At 39.1% G+C, this 18654-nt stretch overlaps 1 protein-coding gene across 5 annotated transcripts in view; it reads left to right on the forward strand.

Annotated features, from left to right (window-relative positions):
* Positions 1-18654, forward strand: part of MAP3K13 (mitogen-activated protein kinase kinase kinase 13) — a 131637-nt gene that overhangs the window by 34281 nt on the left and 78702 nt on the right. For 2 of the 5 annotated variants that reach the window (XM_057306708.1, XM_048214991.2), the window contains one exon: positions 1-7854. This exon is cut by the window's left edge. The exons of the other annotated variants lie outside the window; for them this stretch is intronic. The gene's annotated coding sequence lies outside the window, so the exon portion shown is untranslated. The remainder of the gene's footprint in view (positions 7855-18654) is intronic. 5 annotated transcript variants of the gene reach the window in all.

An 18654-nucleotide genomic window follows, 5' to 3' on the forward strand; every position in this document is an offset into this window, starting at 1 on the left:
AATTAACTTCCTTTTAGTATTGTTCTCCAACCTCAAGTAAAACATCCCTGTCTACCCCACTGGTTTAGTACTTTCACCATTTTGTGTAGTGGTTCATCTCACCAAAGCTCCTTGAGACAAAGAAGTGGGTTTTTCATCTTTGCATTGTCACTTTTTTAGTTCACTTTTAATTTTTAGTCATTGAATGATTGTAGACAGGTCTTTAATGGGGGAGAGACAAGGGGTAATGGATAGAATTTAAATGTAGAGTCAGTAGGTTACAGGGTTTAGATAGAGCTAGATTAGATTAGATAAGCCAATCTTTCTGAACTTTAATTTTCTCACATATAAAACAGGACTCATATCTACCCTATTTTAAAGTACTTTGTAAGGGCACCTCGGGGGCTCAGTCGTTAAGCATCTGCCTTTGGCTCAGGTCATGATCCCAGCATTCTGGGATCGGGACCTGCATCGGGCTCCCTGCTCAGCAGGAAGGCTGCTTCTCCCTCTCCCACTGCTTGTGTTCCCTCTCTTGCTGCCTCTCTCTCTGTCAAATAAATAAATAAAATCTTAAAAAATAAATAAATAGATGAGAGAAATCATATGATTGTTGTCTTTCTCTGCTTGACTTATTTCACTTAGCATTATCTCCTCCAGTGCCGTCCATGCTGTAGAAAATGTTGAGAACTCGTTCTTTCTGATAGCTGAGTAATATTCCATTGTATATATGGACCACAACTTCTTAATCCAGTCATCTGTTGAAGGGCATCTCGGCTCCTTCCACGATTTAGCTATTGTGGACATTGCTGCTATGAACATTGGTGTGCATATGGCCCTTCTCTTTACTACGTCTGTATCTTTGGGGTAAACACCCAGTAGTGCAATGGCTGGATCATAGGGTAGCTCAATTTTTAACTTTTTAAGGGACCTCCACACTGTTTTCCAGAGTGGCTGTACCAACTTGCATTCCCACCAACAATGTAGGAGGGATCTATGGACTCAGAAACAAACTGAGGGCCACAGAGGGGAGAGGGGTGGGGGAATGGGATAGGCCGGTGATGGGTAGTAAGGAGGACACGTATTGCATGGTGCACTGGGTGTTATACACAACTAATCAATCATCGAGCCTTACATCGGAAACCGGGGATGTACTGTATGGTGACTAACAAAATATAATAAAAAATCATTATAAAAAAAATTAATAAAGTACTTTGTAAATTTGTAAAAGTACAGGACTATTTATAAAGGTTGTCTATGACCAGATTTGTTCCCAATCATTATTTCTGGAATTTAGATATCCTATACGTTAAAAGAACACACTTATATAAGGAAGATATTTTAGCACAGAAGGCATGGCCAGCTCTGTGCCATGTGTTCAGTCCTGGAGCCCCAGTTTCAGGTGGGTGCAGCTCCCTCTGAACCACTTGGACTGAGGGTGGTGGAGAGACAGCATTCTCAAATGCAGAGATGCAGGAACAGACTAAAAACAAAATGGCAGATGGTTGCTATTCCTATGTTTTGCTCTTCAGTTCTCTTGCTTGCGGTATAAAGCTGAAGTGGAAATGCCAACCTGTATCTATCTAAAGAAGGGGGGAAATTAAAACAGGTTCAGAAGAACAGAAGTTAGATGGTTTACCTGGCCTCTCAGAAGTAGTACGAATTTTATGTGGATGAGTAAAGTAATGCATAAATTTTCCGTTTACTCTTTCAATATGGACAATGCCTTTATAAACTCAAGATATTATTTTTAGCCCCACCAACATTAGGTTTATGTTACCTTGCCAGAATTTGTATGTTATGGAATGGTGTGTTTCAGGGATGCTAAATATTTTATTAATTGAGAAATCCATTTGCTTTTATTTCAGTGCATCTTCATTATTGATCAGACAAGAATTCTTACATCCTTCGTTTGTAGTCATCCTTTTGACAGGGATAATACATTAAAACTTCATTAAGCTGTTAAGATTTATTCTAAATAGCACATAAAATCTCTAAGCAACTGCTTTTCTCCAGCTGACTAGATGTTTTATTATACTTTGATAAAAAATATTGAAGACTTCAAATGCATTTAACTCAAAATATTTTTCAAAGTTTGCCACAATTTTGTGTACCTTTAGGGTTTTCCTTTATCATAAAGAAGATTGTAGAATTTATGGACATGAGACTTTCATCTTTTTAAAAGTTAATAGTATGTGTTTAGTGTATATTTTTATTTATAGTCTGTTTCAAAAAGGATTTGAAGTCCTTACCATGAAGTATATATACAATAAGGTTAATAAAAGGGAAAGCAAACCCAAAGCAGGGAAGAGAAAGCAAATATGCTAAAATAGATATAGATATACAGCTTTGAGCATAAAGTTGGCTTTGAACTTCCTACCAGCAGGGACAAAAAAAATGAAAATTCAATGGATTGTATTGTTATCGAAAATGTGGGTGCCTAATAATTTTTCAAGAACAGAAAACTTTTCCCTGGTATTAAGTTCTAAAACGAATTCTTTGTGTGAATTGCTTGCATATGAGACATCATGCAAGGTAACGGACAACACGGAAACAATATTGCTGTTCCTTATAATAATTCTTGATAAAAGCATGATAAAAGCAAGGCCATAACATGAAAGTGTAACTCTGTGATAATGATTCTGCTATGGGGCATTAGGTTAATGATATTTGGGTAACAGGTAGCTTTCTGATGATCCATCTATCTCCCTTGATACAGGGATAAATTTTAGTGATACTTAACCAACTGAGCCGCCCAACAGCTAAAAGAAGTATCATTTTAGTGATACTCATATGAATTTCTTTTCCTTAGATGTTTCTTAAAAATCACTTTCTCAGCGAGGCATTTAATGGGAGTTAGACAGTAGCAGCAACAACAAAATTGAAGTAATAGTTTGTTGCAGTCTTTGAATATTGAAATTTGAATATTGAATATTGACATTGCTATTCACGCTATCAAACCATACGCTTTGAAAACAGGGAAGGTTAGAGTTAACATTTTGATACGATAGTAAAGAATTTCAGCCAGTGTTTCCCCCTAGTAGGTTGTTTTCCATATTAGTTCAGATGATTGTATATAAACTACAGGTTTTCTTGGGAAATTGTAGCATTATTTTTTGTTTGTTTTTTTGATGAACAGAGTTTTTGGTCACCTAGCTCAACCTCCTGAGGGTTTCCCCCCTCCTCAGCTGCAGAACCTCAGAGAGTATTCCCCAGACTCCCAAAGGAAAATGATTTCGATGAGCATTTCTTTGGAAAATGTGTCCCTAGTACATATTTCTAAGAATTTCCTCCAAAGAGCCAAAGTCAGGCTTATTACAAGCAAAATAAAGATGTGTTTTTCTCTGTGGTTTTTAATCCCTGGATCTGCACAGTTGTTGAACTTTCCCTTGCTGAGAATAGACGGGCCCATGGTATTTGAATAACAACAATAAAACAAAAACAACTACCAGTATCGTTTGCTGAGTATCTTCTATATTACAGATTCTGTGCTAGTCTTCTCAAGTATTAACTTTCACCTAATGGGTATGGCCTATTATTATCCCCTATTTTAATAATGAGAACACAGAAACTCCAGTTACCTGAACTTACATAACTAGTAAGTAGCAGAGTCAGGATTTGAACCCAGATCTCTTTACTAACTTTTAACTATTACACACTGGTGCCTGTGGAAGAAATCTGAATCTTCATGCATTAGCCTCGAGGTCATTATCCTCTTTCTTTTTCATGGTATTTCTGACAAAAATTGTCATTAGGTCATTATACTTTGAACTTCTCTTAGATTCTGGCTTAAATGAGTCATTTTCCTTTAAAAAACACAATTTTTCTCAAAAAACAATCCTAGAATAGCTCATATTTTTATAGTAGAATAATTGTACCTTAACTTCTATTCTTAGATTGTCTTCTCATAATGAAGTTTGAATTTCTTCTTGGGAAACAAGACCAGGGATATCTTCCAGTCATTGCTGAGATTTGAAGAGGTTCATTTGATTCTTAAAAGTGCTTATTCACCTTGATAATGGCTTTGTAGTCCTCCACACTTAGCATGCTCACGTGCTGAAATAAAGAATTAACTTGTGATGATGGGACTTGGCTTGATAATCTCTAGAGTTGCCGTGTCCCATACCGTAGCCACCAGCCAGCCACGTGTGACTATTTTAAAATTTAAATGAACTAAAATTAAATATAATTTAAAATTCAGATCCTCAATCACATTAGCCACATTTTAAATGCGAAACAGTCACATGTGGCTACTGTTATTAGTGCAAATTATAGAACATTTCCATCATTGCAGGAAGTTCTTGGGCAGTGCCGCTCTAGAATGTACATTTCTCATGGCCCCCTCTCTCTACCTTCCTTCTGTTCCAAAAACAACAATGGCTTCCTCCAAGAATGACCTCCACAGTTTCTGTAATTTGGGGGAAGATAAGTTATCTTCCCGATGATTTCCCACGATATTCAACAGGAGAAATTGTTGTCGGCCCTGTTGGTATTTCTGTGGTATAGGCAAGCACACTGGTCCAGGTCAGGTTCATCTTACTAAGATGGCAAGTCCACAGAGCCAGCCCGTTGGTATTTGCCAGGTTACATAGTGAGCCAGCTTCTTAGGTGGCTGTGTTTAGAATCGTTTATAGACTGTTTTTTTGAATTGTACCAGAGATACCCTGATCCCTGGTAGACTTGTTGAGTGATAATGTTGCTGTCAAACCTTACAGCAAATTGTTGGCTTCCATAACAGAGTTGGCCATCTTGTTGATGTTCCACAAAATGGTTGCCTTCTTCTATTAGTTAGTCTGCATTATTTTGGAAAATAATTTTCAGGGAAAAAAGATTATTTTCTAAGAAATCTGATTCTATTAGTGTATCCTGGTTAGTTTTGATTGCTGTTAAAAGAGACAGAGATATATGTTCTTAATTCCTTTCCATTTATGAGTTCCGAAATAATCTTGGTACATGGACATATTGACGTAAGCCAATGGGGTGCACTCAGGCCTACTAGGAATGTACCAGTCCTGCATTTGTCTTGAGCACTTCTTTCTTACAGGGATAAACTTCTTTGGTCTACCTTTTCCATAGTGATATTCCACAGTAAGCTCCTTTAGAGAAATTTGTTATGGTATTTGCCAATGATATACTGTTCTTTGAGTATATAGAACCGTGCTCTGGACATCTTTGCTGTGTGCGAAATAGTCCTGAAGAGTTTTGTTGCATTTTGTTCTTCCAAATGAGCTAAGCAGGGTGCAGTACTCACTAGTGTCAGGCTTGAACCCTCCATAGCCACACAGAGACAGGCAACCGCTCTCCTCTCAGCTGTACAAACAGTCTGATTGATTAAGAGATAGAGTAAGATCTCTGTTCAGAATGTTCTTGGTCACTGGACACCTCATAACGAGGCTTTATATTAACCACTGTTGTTCCAGCTTCAAGGATTTCCCAAGTTCAAAAAAGTTGTGATCAGTTTTAGTAAAGTGTTGGTAATTGTGAAATGAAATAATGGGGTATAAGGAAAGTGAATTATATTAATATCCACTTTTGTGTAACTTACAACATTTTTAAAAATAAAGAGTAAAGAAACATCATGAATTATTTATTTTGTTATTGTGTTTTGAGTTCCTTATATATTTTGGAAATTAATCTTTTATCAGATATGTGTTTTACAAATGTTTTCTCCTATTCTGTAGGTTGCCTTTTCATTCTGTTGATTAAAGCTTTTTAGTTTGATGTAGTCCCACTTGTCTATTTTTGCTTTTGTTGCCTCTGCTTTTGGTGTTGTCTCAAGAAATTATTGCCAAAACCAATGTCAAGAACGGGCAAAGGATTTGAATAGACGTTTCTTCAAAGAAGACGTACAGATGACCAATAGGCATGTGAAAAGGTGCCCGACATCATTAATTGTCAGAGAAATGCAAAGTAAAACCTCAGGGAGATATCACCTCACACCTCTTAGGATGGCTACTATTTAGAAAAGGATAATATATGTTGGCAAGGTTTGGAGAAATTAGAACCCTTGTACACTGTTGGTGGGAATGTAAAATGGTGCAGCAACTATGGAAAACAGTATGGAGATTCCTTATAAAATTAAAAATAGAACTACCATGTGATTCAGCAACCCCACTTCTGGATATATGCCCAAAAGAACTGAAATCAGGATTTCCAAGGATACCTGCACTCCCATGTTCATTGTAGCACTATTTGCGATAGCCAACATATGGCAACAACCCAAGTGTCCATCAGCAGAAGATCAGATAAAGAAAATGTGGTGTATATATACAATGGAATATTATTCAGCCTTAAAAAAGGAAATTCTGTCATTTGTGACAACATGGATGAGCCTGAAGGACATTATGCCAAGTGAAACAAGCCAGTCACAAAAAGGCAAATACCGTATGATTCCACTTCTATGAGATATCTAAGAGAGTCAAACTCGTAGAAGCAGAGAATACAATAGTGGTTGCCAGAGATGGGGGGGGGGCAGGGAAATAGGATTTGCTATTCAATGGGTGTAAAGTTTCAGTTTTACTCGACGAGTAAGTTCTAGAGATGTGCTCCACAGCATTGTGCCTGTAGTAAACAATGTGGTCTTACATTGTGCACTTTAAAATTTGATAAGAGGGTAGCTCTCCCGTGAAGTGTTCTTACCATAAAAACAAACCAAAAACCCGCAAAGGAACACAAGAAAACCCTCCGATATGTCTACTGTCTTGACTGTGGCGATGGTGTCGGGGTGTTTGCATAACTCTGAGCTCATCTAGTTGTACACATTACATATGTGCATTTCTTTGTATAGCAATTATATCTCAATAAAGCTGGTAAAGTTTTTTAAATTAGAAAACAATTTTAAATGTCATGAGCTCTTGGGTGAATTTAATATAGCTGTTTTTGCTGTTTATAGTAAGGCATCTTATTAAAACCAAAATTTGCTCTCAGAATCATTAAGAGCTCTTTTGAGCTGTGTCTAAATGAGAAATGTTTACTTACCTTATTTACCTACCTTATTTAAATGTAGCTTTGCTCTTCCACACCCACTTTGATGCATCACAAAGGCAAGCAAGATGATATTGTTCTAAAAAATAATTACACTTATGTAATATTGTCTTATATATTTATATTTCTTAATCATTAGGTTATTCCCATTAATATTTCCCTACTGTCTTGCTTTTTTACAAGCCTTGGTGTGCAGGGCATACATTTCTTACTCGGCACTAGTTTTAGGAACTGTTTCCCTGACTTTAATTTGTTTTTATCACATCGGAGCAGGCACGTTGCTGAACAGCAAGAGAGGAGTTAAAGAAAATAGCTCTAATGAATAAAAGAATGTGATTCTTCTCTATGCATTTTTGGTAGCCCCGATTCCACCGAAATTGTATTTTGATTCCCTCATTCAATATCAATAATACTGTTTTCATGACTATCACAGCACACACACACACACACACACACACACACACACACACACACACGCCCGTCCCCCGCCACCCCCCTCTCCCCGCACGCCCTCGAGCTGCCAGTCTGTCTTAAGGCAGTGGCGGACGCCTGATTGGCGGGCTCTGTTTATTCTGTGACCAGATTCCTCCTAAAAGAAGGCAGGCCATGAGTGCCTGAAGCCTATTGGTCGGGCCTGCTCTAGACCCTCCTTTTCTTTTTCATGGCACACACCACAGCGAAGTCTGTGCGGAATCCTAAACCAGCCCAATTTACATCCATTCATGAATCTGTGACGTCAGCAAGCCTTTGGGCTTCTTTGCGGTGGGCTGGAGGATTGTGTGGGTGGAATCCCCCTCCCCCTTATTTTTCTAATTCTGCAAGGCTTTTTAACTTAACCTTCCATCTTTTTAAAGCAAGAAAATGGAACGGCATGTGTAGGAATTCTTCATTGTTGTGAGTATCACACTCTTTTTTTCTGTTTCATCAGCATTTATTTCGCAAGGACAGATGGAGAAGGTATTTGAGATTTGAGTTGATTAGAAAGCTGATATTACTGAGGGAGACACGGTGAGAAAGACAGAGCAGGAGACAGAGGCAAAGAGTAACCTGAAACCCCGTTAGAGCTGGGAGCCTCCGAAACTGACAGCTGGTTTTCCCTTTGCTCTTCTGCTTGCTTGCTAGACGTGGACATTTTTCATTTACGGTTCTGCACGTTACCTCTGGATGCTGGCTTGGCTTTCCTTAAAGGGAGATTCATTTCTCGGAGAAGATGATGTGGGTCGCGTGAGAGGCAAAGCCCCAAACTGGTACCAGAAAGGTGCCGGGGGGAAGCCGGGCCAGCTAGACAGAGCAGGTTCCAGCCTGCTGAGCACTGGTCTTCCTTTCTGCCGCCCTTTCTGCTGTGTGTCACCCTTCACCTCCCCTTTGTTTCGTAATTGTGTACCAGTCAGGGTCTTGAGCTTGCAGTTTGGGGGAGATGAATACTTGTCCGACCATTTTTTCCCCCAAAAGCTTTTATTATGGGAGTAACAGTGGTGTGTTTATACATCTTTGCAGCTCTTTCTGTCACTCTGTGCATTTTATTTATATTTTCAAAAGCTTAAAAGCCTGCACCAGAGGCAAAAGGGGAATGATCCTTAAATTCTGATCTGTAAAATATCCCCAAAAGAAAATTAAGAAGTGGTTTCATAATAGATTCCATAATAATGTTGCATAGAAATGCACATGAGTATTTTCTGAAGATGAACTCCCAGCTGAAAATAGTTTATTCTGTTGTGGCTGGCAAACGCGGAAAAGTTCTGATATGTTCCATGTATGAAGTTAAGGTTTGATACTTTGCTTGGGGTTTGAACAAAAAGTATTTGTGATCGAATTTATTTTCCAAGGTTCTGGATGATATTCTGGTGAAAGTTGGGATGGTAAAGAAGAGGGATGGGACGCTGTGACATGTTCTGCCCCGGGGCAGCTCCTCAACCCAGATAACCTAATAGCATTTTCCACCTCCCTCACTTTGAGCAAATTATATTGTAGTCGGCCGCGTGTACCTGGTGGTTGTCTCCAGTGAGAGGGAAAGCAAAATGTCTGTTAATTTCTTATCATCCAGCCTTGTCATGTTTACCCTGTATATTCAATACTTAGTTTTGAGATGTTCCTATTTAATCTTTTCTCATGAAATAGGGCTTCTAAATTAGGACTCTGATGATCTATTTTGAAGATTATTAGTGAATCTTCCAACTGTAAACTCATTCAAAATTACCTGAGGATTTGGAGTTTTCTTTTGTTTCTCATCTTGGCATTGCCCTTATTCAGTTCATTTTTCTAAGTATATCTGGACTCACTAGAGCTATAGAAGGAAAATTTCTGCCTCATTTTAAATCAGATCTTCGTCCCGTGCTCAGACAACTATGGTTTCATATTTTGCTATTTTTTGTACGCTGGGTTGAACAAATGACACAATTTCCCTGTGTTTGTAAGCATCTAGACTTCATCATTTTCTTCATTTGTGTACCTTCAGACTTTGTCGAAAGTAGCAATTGCAAAGCTATTTCAAATTATTGAAGTCTAGATCATTGCTAGATCAAAAGACTGAATTCTTAGGGTTTTTTAAAAAAATGTGTTTATATAATCAAAGTCAAGAAATGTTCACCAGATGCTGTCTTTTCTATACGTTTTAGCAAGAGGGCTTTATTTCCATGAAAGAAATACAGTCTGTACTTTGCATTTATTAAAGTAAAACTATCCCTTTAAGGCACAGAGTAGATATAGAATCTCCCTCTCTCTCCACTCCTAGTGGCTGTATTCTAGATTATATTTATTTTCCTGTATAGTGTACTTGTAGGGGGAAAAAAACAATAACTCTTAATTGTTTAATATCAAACAATAAAATCCTGTGTATCAGTGACTATCAATAGACGGCTTTCTGTTTCAAAATTGAAGCTACTCCAGAAGTAGGAATTAATTTATTTAGTAAACAAAGTCAGTCAAGCCAGAGCCCTGTCCTGGGGAACTGTCAAAAGCATGGTTCCTAAGGGCCAGAGGCCACATCCACTGGTAGAGGACGGAACAACAGTACTTCGGATGGCAGAACCGGTCAGTTTAGTTTGCACTGTCTACCTAGCCTCTCTCTCTGGGCTACAGCTGAATTCATTGCTTGGGGAGCTCAAGTGAATCAAGATAGCCAAGAGGACCAATGCTGCCAGGTGGCAGCCTGACTCTTGCAATTTTGATTAAAATAAAAAACACTCACCAAGAGCACTCTTTGACTTTAGATTAAAAAAAAGAAAAGAGTCATGTAAGAGATACCACCCTCCTGCTCTGTGTTGGTTATTCCTTCAGAATATGGGGGAGAGAAAGATTTAGAAGATGCTGTATTTCCTCCTAAGGAATCTGGAAGGTAAGATACCATACATATATAGTGTTGTGAAGATTGGAAGTACCTGCAGAACTTTCTGTCTCTCTGTTTGTTCAGTGGTTTTTAGTATGTTCCTAGAGTTGTTCAACCATCACCGCATCCAATTTTAAAATATTTTCATCATTGTGAAAAAAAAGAAAGAAAGAAAGAAAAGAAACCCATACACATTAGCAGTCACTCCTCATTTCCCCTCAGCCCCCCAGTCCTAGGCAACCACTAATCTTCTTTCGTTATATGGAGATTTGCCTATTCTGATCATTTCATATTGATGAAATCATACAACATACGGTCTTTCGTGACTGGCTTCTTTCACTTAGATAAGGTTTTCAGAGTTCTCCGTGTTATAGCATATATCAGGGCTTCATTCCTTTTATTGCGGAATAATACTCCATTGTACAGATATACCATGTTTTACTGATCCATCCATCACTTGAGGGACATTTGGGTTATTTCTGCTTTTGGGCTGTTATGAATAATTCTGCTATGAACATTTGCATACAAGTTTTTATGTGAACATATGTTTTCCTTTCTCTTGAGTATATACCTAGCAGTGGAATTGCTGGGTCCTGTGATAACGATATGTTTCACGTTTTCAGGAACTGCCAAACTGTTTTCCAGAACAGCTGCACCATTTTACATTCCCACCAGCAGTATACGAGGCTTTCAATCTCTCCACATCCTTGGCAACACTTCTTAGTATCTCTTATTTTGATAAGAGTGATCTTAGTGAATTTGATATGCTCTCCCCTTGTGGTTTTGGTATACATTCCCCTAGTGGTTAATGATATTGAGCATCTTTTTATGTGCTTACTGACCCTCTGTATTTCTTCTTTGGAGAAATGTCTGTTCAGATCTTTTGCCCATTTAAAAAGTTAGTTTATTTACCTTTTTATTATTGAGTTTAAGAGTCTGTGATGTGTTACAGGTACAAGTTCTTTATCAGATATACAGTTTGCAAATATTTTCTTTCATGCTGTGAGTTTTCTTTTTACTTTCTTGGTGATATTGTTTGCAGCACCACGTTTTAAAATTTTGATGAAATTCAGTTTTTTCATTTTTGTTGTTGTTGCTTGTGCTCTTAGTGTCCTATCCAAGAAGACTTTGCCTAACCCAAGGTGATGAAGATTTATCCCTATTTTTTAAAGGGCTTTATAGTTTTAGCTCTTACATTCATGTCTATGATACATTTTGAGTTAATTTTTGTGCATGGTATGAGGAAGTGTTCAACTTCATTCTTTTGAATGAGGATATCCAGTTCCGGCAATATTTGTTGAAAAGACTGTTCTCTCTACCATTGAATTGTCTTGGCACCCTACCAGGGAACTTAAAAAAAAAATATTGATACCATGCTCCTGCCTCCAGAGGGTCATATTTAATTGGTCTGTGGTGGGGCCCAGACATCTGCATTTTTTAAAGTTCCCCAAATGATTCTAATGTGCAGCCAGGGTGAGAACTATGTGCACGGATAGAGGGTTAGTTTTAGAAAAGAAGAGGGACACTACTTGTGAATCAAGAAAACAGAGTGAAGACATAGAATTCTATATGGAAAGGAGGGAAGAGAGGAAAATTAAGATTCATACCGGAGAACATGGATTTTCTTGCTAAGCAGGATTTAGTCATTTTCAAAGAGGTAACTAAGATACAGTAAAGGAAGAGAAGGAGCTGACACTTATTAAGCAAATTCTACATGCCTAGAAATCTGGGAGTTTTCACATACATTATTTCATTTAAAATATATCCTCGTGGTATGAAGTAGGCACTACCACCCCCATTGTACAGATGAGAAAACAGGCTCAGGAAGGTTACCGACTCAACCAAAGACACCAGGTAGTGTACAGTATACCCAGTTCTCAAATCCAGGTCTAATTCTTTACCCCATTCTCTTTCTTCTGTATACCATGGATTTTGAACATCGAGGCCTACCTTGACTTGTTATTGGTTCAGTCTAGCCTGACTCTAATGTCTTCTCTTGCAATGCTCTGGACTGGACGATGGAGTAAGATAAGTTGGATGGTGGGGGTAATATAGGGTTAAGTGTTGGTACAGCAGGTGCAGTAGAAGATAAGAGCGTTTGTGTAAATGAAGATTATCATGTAACAGTTAATCATGGAGCCCATGCTAGCTACGCTCTACCTAGATATAGCCAGCAGCAAAAATCCTAAGAGGACAGAGGAGCAGTATACTAGGGATGAGAGAATGATTGAAGGGGATGGTGGGGAGACTGTGATGGGAAAGAGGAAGTATCAAATAGAACTGGCAGGTGTCAAAGTGTTGGCATTCTTTTAATCAACAAATATTGGACACTTAGTATGTGTTCTAGGTACTGAGTACAGAGCAGTGAAAAGAAAAACAAAAATTCTTGCCCTCTTAGGGGCTTATTTTATTAGGGAAGACAAATAATGAAGTACATTAAGTTGAGGCAGTGGTAAATGTTAAAGAGAAGAGTAAAGGTGAGAGAGGAATAAACTGTGCTGGGGGTGGGGTAAAGTCAAAAAGGGATTTTTCAGGGCACCCGGCTGGTAGTAGAGCATGCAGCTGTTGATCTTAGGGTCATGAGTTCAAGACCCGTGTTGGGTGTGGAGCCTACTTAAAAAAATAATTTAATTAAAGTAAATTAAAATTTTAAAAAGAGATTTTCTCATAAGCTGTGTTTGTGGATATAGATTCAGAGAGGTTCAGAGAGTTGAAACTATCAAACCAATGGGTCAGTGGTTGACCAAGTTAGGTACAATGGATATACAAAGAGAGCTGCTCTAAGACTAAAACTCCAAGTGAAGATTTAGTATTCACTGTTTGTTCATCACTTTATAGCCTGTGTCTGGCACAGAGTAGACACTTTTTTTTGGTGTACATTTGTATATTGTAGGAGAACCCTTTTTTTTTTTTTTTTTTTTTTTTGATTAGTGATTTTTCTTTTGGTAGAGGTCAGAGCAGAGGTGGTACTTGGGAAACTTTTTCAAATTTTGCTTGCTGCCCTATTAGGATAAATCCTTCCAAGTATGTGGGTGGATGTGTGTGTGTATGTGGGGGGATTGTCCTTTCATAATGTCACCACTGAGAATTGCTGCATGGTGAGTGATAGTCAATGAGGAGGATGTGTGCTGGTTCTCAGATGAATCGAGCAAAGAACCACCGGTGTAGGCTTAAATATCTTTTGCTTATTACACTTTCGCAGAAGGTTCACATGCACCACCTTGAACAAAGGATGAATTGAACCCTTGTAAAGGTTTTAATAACAAGGTTCTTTTATGCAACCATATACCTACCTTCTTTCTTTATCTAAAAGATTACTTATATTAAAATGGATAAAATCAACGTGCTTTCTGTTCGCCTGCTTTATAAGGCACAAAGATGCAAGGGAAAAAAAAAGTACTTACTAAGGCAGTAAGTACTTACATAGCAGTATCAGGTCATCCTTGGCGAGACAATGCTCTCAGCTTTTTAAAATTTGTCTTCAGCTTTCATTTCAAAATATGAGATGAAACATTTTTTTAGTGATCTCAAATGTCCTTTCTAACTCTAACATTGTAACATTCTTGGAATCTCATTATTACCAACATCAAACAGACGAGTGACAACCTCTAAGATAATCTGGTTAAAATCCACCTTTACTCCAGTTTTTTCATAGTACTTTTCTAGAAGTTTAGCCCCCATGGGCTACTGCTAGAGCTGAGGAGGAGGGGAAAGTGTCATGAGTGTTTCAGATGGAGATAGCTGGGTGAGACACAGATTAAATCACTTTGAGATCTGCCCACAAACTTCCTCATGAGCAGGACATAGAATCCTGATGAGATCTGATCTTGCCACCTTTAGGCATGTTCACATAAAGGTCACTTGTCTTGGCCATTATTCTTTGTGGCCAAGAGAGAGCTTCCAGCAGACTGGTGATTTGATAGTCTGGGCTAATAGGGAATATGGCAACAGATAATCTAATAACCTTAGTTTGGTTGTGTGTAACAGCCTTTCCGTGATCTGACTTTCATTAGTGCTCTTAAGGAGCAAAATTCAGGGCGCCTGGGTGGCTCAGTCGGTTAAGTGTCTGCCTTCGGCTCAGGTCATGATCCCAGGGTCCTAGGCTCAAGTCCCGCAAATTGATCATATTGGCTCCTTCTATCCATCTCTCACTACCTCCTATCATTCTTGAAGTCAGGCTGAAGCATGATGAAGGGTGAAAGACTATTAAATAAGAACATGAGAACCACTAAATCCGTAAACGGTACAACCAGTCTTTGAAAAAATAAGATTTTGTGAAAAAATCATATTTTGTTATTTTGTATGAGAGTTGCTAGCGTTTGAAAATTATTCTTCCCAGAATTCTCCAAATAACAAGTTGATTGATGGATTGGTGTTTTGAGTTTGCAGATTTTGTCAGGGAAAAAAAATAAATTGTAAAAATTACAAAACAGAAAACATCCTTTCCATTTTAGTGTTCATTTCATCAGTCTAGAATTTTTCTTATATTCTTTTTCATTTGTATAATAGTCCAGCAGAGAGGTCTCATGTCTAGTTCTAACAGCTATAATAATTTCGGGTAGTAACAATACTTGTATGTGTAGCAGTGAGGTAAAACCATCTTGCAAAAAGCAATCATGTATTACAGAGAAGGTGTAGTAACAGTGCAATTTTAGTTGTTTAAAAATTAGGGAAAAACAATGTAGGACTTCCCACTGACAGATGGTAATTGTCTTCAATCTGCTAATTTGTCCTGAATTCCTGGGCTGGGGTAATAGTTGAATTGAGCAGTACGAGGAGGACATTTTAGTGAAACTCTAGATTCCGAGAAGGCCAGAGAAGTAGAAGAGTGAGTTGATTGAGGGTGAAGAGCTTAGGAAATAGTCAAAGACAAAGGACTGGAGAAAGGTGATAGAAAAAAGAAAGGGGGGGTGAGGGGAGGCAGAGCCCAGGGAGCCTGTGGTTGGGTTGATGGTTCACCGAGGGCAGGTGGCAGCGAGGAGGGCAGCTTCCATCTTAAATCAAAGAGAATGGATTTGGGAGCCAGACTGAAAAAAAGACTCATTTCGAGTCCTAAAGAGGGCTGTCACAGTTGCTATTATTGAAGAGGGCTCAATTTGCAAAATAAGCCCATCGAGGCTTCTTATTACCCCCGAGGCGCCGTGCCTGCATTTGTGATAGCTGTCCTGCCTGCCTCTAATGGGACACATTAGGCTATCCGCAGGCGCGGATAACCATGGATAATTGAGACTAGTGAGATCAAGCCCACCAAAACACAAAGCCATGATTGTTTCTTCCAGGGAAGATAATCTTTTGATTAAAGTGAGATTAAGCATTTTACTAATTACTCACCAATTATTTCCTCTCACATAACAAATTCAAATACATATGCACACTAAGAAGAAACAGATGCAACATACCTTTGGATATTTTCAGTCACTACTCTCTAGACCGAAATGTACAGATTTAAAATCTTCGCTAAGCATAGAAGCTCCTGGGAAATACCCACCTGATATTACAGCTGCTAGGGCTCAAGAGCCAATTTGAAAAGAAATTGTCCTCCTTTGCCAGGTTCTCCCCCCGCCCATCTTCCTCCTCCTGTTTCTGGCCATTTTTGAACAGAACCCCTTCCATCTGTTTGTCTAATCAAAAATAACTGAACATTTGCTTTATACTGCTTATGTTAATGATCAAAGCCAGGCTCTAATCTAACCTTTAAGTATTCTCAGAGACCTAGAGATCAGAGTAGATTTCTTCAAGAAAGAGAAACAATCACATAATCCTTTATATTTTCTGTTATGGCAGAAGCCCTGATGGGAGAAAAGATCCTAACACTTTCAAACAGTACTCACTCCCCATCCCCGGCTCTCCTTGGATCACAAGGTTATCTACATTGAAACGGGCTTCCTTTCACTGAATCCTACACCTTTGATACTGGCTTTTGTTAGAGTCAAACTGCTTTTGCCATGGAATGTCTTATAAATGGCCTCTGTCTTTTTCCTGCTATTTAAAAGGCCGTGGCATGGTTTTAAAAACCAAAGAACAGCTAGCCACCCAGATTCTAAAAGCCTTGGACCAAGTCTGGAAAGTGAAAAGAAATGACCAAGAGAACCTCATTATTAATGCAGAGTAAAAGGATCCCTAGGGTGAGGAAAAGGGAGTCACTCCAAGGGAGTACCTATCCAGGAGACTGTACTTGATTAAAGCTTCGCCGAGCCCAAGACCCACGTGAAATGGTAATTGTGATTTACCTGAGATGCATATGGCTTGTACCCGGAGATGTCTTTACGCTGGAGAATAGTTATGCGTGGGGATTGACCTGAAGCCTCGGGATGAGGAAACTGTAGTCTCAGGGCTTCCATCTTCTAAGAGAAATCTCTTCTGGCTTATTCCTGGGTGGTTGTAGCTAAGGATTTGCCAAAAAGTCCCAGAAACTAAGTTTGTGGGCCTGGTTTGGGGACCTATCCTTTCACTGCTGTATATTATCACAGGAAACTAAAAAAGTAAAAAAAAATTTTTTTCTTTGATACTTTTTACCAAGCAGATTCTTCAGATTAGCCTATTTTTGTATGTAATTCATAAAATATGGTTTGTGAAAAACTACTCAATAAGATTTTTTTCAGATACTTTAATGTTAGATTTTGTATACAGTGTGCCTAAATAACAAGACAAAAAAACCATTTTTTTTCCTTTATTTCTGTTTCTCAGTTGACCCAACCATATTGGCCTCCCCTCACCAACCGTGACTAGGTCTAACCATCCTGGCTAGCTAGCTCGCCTCCATAAAACCTGGTGTGGATTTCTTTTTTCTTTTTTTTATTTTTTTAAGATTTTATTTATTTGAGAGAGAGAGATCACAGAGGCGGAGGGAGAAGGAGAAGGAGAAGCAGACTCGCTGCTGAGCAGAGAGCCCAATCTGGGACTTGATCCCAGGACCCTGAGATCATGGCCTGAGCGGGAGGCAGATGCTTAACTGACTGAGCCACCCAGGCATCCCTGGTGTGGATTTCTTTTGATGAGCTATGCATCGATTATTTCCCCGCCTCCCTGCAAAAAAAGATGTATTATCAGTTTAAAAACTGCAAATTTAAATCCTGCAAGAGACCTACTTATGAAGCCGCTTACCCAGTGGTTCTCAAAGTGTGATCCTAGAACCAGGACCATCAGCATCACCTGGGAGCTTGTTAGAAATGCAGATTCTCAGGCCTCTCCCCAGATGTTCTGAATCAGAAATGCTGGGGATGGGGGGGGGGGGTGCCCAGGCAGCTGTGTCTTAACAAGCTGGCTAGGTGACACTGATGCATACTCAAGTGTGAGAATCCTTGGTTTGTAGTAGAACTTGTCAAACTTCTCATGTGCATGGTAATCACCTACGATTTTGTTAAAAACCAGGTTCTGATTCACTTAGTTTTGGGTGATTTTTGTCAGCATTTCTAATGCTGGTGATGCTGATGTCACTAGTCCTTGGACCACACTTTGAAAGCAGTGAGGATCTGAAAAATCTCAGCATGAGCCATTCCAAGAATTGCATTAAGTAGGTTCTGCCAAAATTATGACTATCCCTGAGGCGCCTGGGTGGCTCAGTCATTAACTTCTGCTCAGGTCATGATCCCAGGCTCCTGGGATCGAGCCCTGCATGGGGCTCCCTGCTCAGCGGGAAGCCTGCTTCTCCCTCTCCCACTCCCCCTGCTTGTGTTCCCTCTCTCGCTGTGTCTCTGTCTGTCAAATAAATAAAATCTTAAAAAAAAAAATTATGACTATCCCAGTAGTTCCTAAGGAAATACTCCTAAAAGAGGAGGAAGTTTTAGGGCCTAAAGATTTAATCACAGAATTATTTTAATAGAAAAATAGCCTAACTGTTCAATAATAGGAAAATACAGTTGATACTCCCTATTTGCATATTGTGTATTTGTTAATTCACCTACTCACTAACATTTATTTTTAACCCCCCAAATCAATAGTTGTGCTTCTGCAGTCATTCATAGGCAGACATGTGCAGAACGCAGAAAAATTTGAGTTGCCTGAAATACACACTCGCGGTTCAGATGGAGCAAGGTGATGTTCTCTCCCTTTGTTTCAGCGTTCATACTGTGAACAGGTGCCTTCTCAAAGTCTATTTCGTGGGGCGCCTGGGTGGCTCAGTGGGTTAAGTGCCGACCCTTGATTTTGGCTCAGGTCATGATCTCAGGGGCTTGGGATGGAGCCCTAGGCTACGTGCTCAGCAGGGAGTCTGCTTCTCTCCCTCTCCCTCTGCCCCTCCATGCTCACTCTCTCTCTCATAAATAAATAAATCTTTTTTTTTAAAGTCGATTTGGTGCTGTGTTTTGCATTTTTGTGCTTTTTGTTGGTGATTTTGCTGTTTAAAATAGCCCCAAGCATAATGCTAAAGT

The sequence above is a fragment of the Ursus arctos genome, unplaced genomic scaffold (assembly GCF_023065955.2).
Source record: "Ursus arctos isolate Adak ecotype North America unplaced genomic scaffold, UrsArc2.0 scaffold_4, whole genome shotgun sequence".
Classification (NCBI taxonomy): domain Eukaryota; kingdom Metazoa; phylum Chordata; class Mammalia; order Carnivora; family Ursidae; genus Ursus; species Ursus arctos.